Source organism: Solanum verrucosum, unplaced genomic scaffold (genome assembly GCF_900185275.1).
Source record: "Solanum verrucosum unplaced genomic scaffold, falcon-dt-bn FXZP01000288.1, whole genome shotgun sequence".
Taxonomy (NCBI): Eukaryota; Viridiplantae; Streptophyta; class Magnoliopsida; order Solanales; family Solanaceae; genus Solanum; species Solanum verrucosum.
This window is the reverse complement of record NW_026019933.1, coordinates 281,403-283,799: the sequence shown is the minus strand read 5'-3', so window position 1 is coordinate 283,799 and position 2,397 is coordinate 281,403.

Here is a 2,397-nt window from a genome sequence, read left to right as displayed (position 1 = left end):
ATATCTATGATCCTAGTCAATGGAATATTGTTGATACAAAGTTAAGAGACTTATTAGTAGAAAAGGGACCAATTAGAATTACCGACACATGTTTTCCAAAGGATAAATTTTTAAGGCACTTTTCTACTACATATTATTTTCAAAAGTTGGCAAATGGAGAAAGACATGAAAGAAGATGGTTAGTTTATTCCAAAGATTTGAATAAGGTATTTTGTTTTTGTTGTAAGTTATTTAATATGACCTTTAATGCAAAGAATAATAAGTTAGCTCATGAAGGTAGTAGAGATTGGAAAAATCTTACTACTAAGCTTAGAACCCATGAAACAACTAGCCAACATATTATTAATATGAGTTCATGGATTGATTTAGAATTTAGATTGCGTAATAATAAAACAATCGATAAAAACATTCAAGACCAAATTAATAGAGATAGAGAACATTGGAAAAATGTATTGTCAAGAATTATTTCCGTCATAAAAACTCTTGGAAGAAATAATTTGGCATTTAGGGGGAAAAATGAAAAAATCTATCAAGAAAATAACGGAAATTTCTTGAGTCTTATTGAAATGATTGCAGAATTTGATCCAATTATGCAAGAACATATTCGACGAATCAAACATGATGAAATTCATAATCATTATCTTGGACATAATATACAAAATGAATTAATAAATTTATTGGCAAGTGAAATTAAGAACAAGATAATTGAAAAAGTTATAAAAACAAAGTATTTCTCTATCATACTTGATTGCACGCCAGATACAAGTCATCAAGACCAAATGTCTTTTATAATACGGAGTGTAGATATTTCGACAACTCCAATAAATGTAACTGAATATTTCTTAGAATTCTTAAAAGTGGATGATACAAGTGGAAAAGGTCTTTTTGAAGTTATTTTAGATGAAATAAAATGTATTGGACTTGATATTGATAATTTAAGAGGACAAGGATATGATAATGGGTCTAATATGAAGGGAAAACACCAAGGAGTGCAAAAAAGACTTCTTGATATAAATCCTAGATCATTTTATACACCATGTGGTTGTCATAATCTAAATTTGGTACTTTGTGATATGGTTAATTCTTGTACGAAATCTATATCATTCTTTGGAGTGGTACAACGTATATATTCACTATGTTCTTCGTCTACTAAGCGGTGGAAAATTTTAAAAGATAGTGTACCTAGTTTAACTCTTAAATCATTGTCACAAACACGGTGGGAAAGTCGTATTGAAAGTGTTAAAGCAATAAGATTTCAAACTCCACAAATAAGAGATGCTTTATTTAAATTAGAAGAAGTTAGTGATGATCCAAAAATTAAAAGTGAAGCTAATTGTTTAGCAATTTTTGAGCTTGAAAATTTTGAATTTTCATTGGGTATGACTATTTGGTATGATGTACTATTTGCTGTAAATTCAATTAGCAAAAGTTTACAATCAAAAGATATGCATATTGATGTCGCTATAGATCAATTAAGAGGTTTAGTTTCTTTTTTTAAAACATATAGAGAAGAAGGATTTACAAGTGCTATGATTTCGGCTAAGGAAATTGCATTAGAGATGAATATTGAACCTGTATTTCGTAAAAAACGTGTAATTTATAGAAAAAAACAATTTGATGAGAATGAAATCACAAGATCTCTTGAAAAATCATTTAGAGTTGATTACTTCTTATACATAGTAGACCAAGCCATCTTTTCACTTCAAAATAGATTTGAACAATTTGAAGTATATGAAAATATTTTTGGTTTTCTATTTAGTGGGAAAAAATTGAGATCATTAGATGATGAGAATTTAAAAAAATATTGTCTTAATCTTGAATGTTCCTTAAAACATAATACTCACTCCGATATTGACGGTTTAGACTTATTTTTTGAATTAAAAGTGTTAAGGAAAATCATAAAAGTAGAAGACAATACTCTAATTGAGATACTCAATCAAATAAAAAGACTTGATTCTTTTCCAAATGCTTACATTGCTTATAGAATAATGTTAACAATTCCCGTAACAGTCGCCTCATCCGAAAGAAGTTTTTCAAAATTAAAAATAATAAAATCTTATTTAAGATCGACAATGTCTCAAGAAAGATTAAGTGGTTTGGCTATATTATCGATTGAAAAGGAATTATTAGAAGAGATTGACTACACAGAAATTATTAACAACTTTGCATCTCAAAAAGCTAGAAAAATAGATTTAAAATAAAAACATTTACAATTTTTTTTAAGGCCTCTAATTTGATTTTGGCCTTAGGCCACCAATGGGTTTGAGCCGCCCCTGCTTATCAGTTTATTGGTGTAGGGGAGGATTATTCAAATTCATTAATTGGATAAGTCATTAACCCGTAAAGAATTATTTACTTACATTTTTACCCCTTGGTATATAAAATACATATTATTAA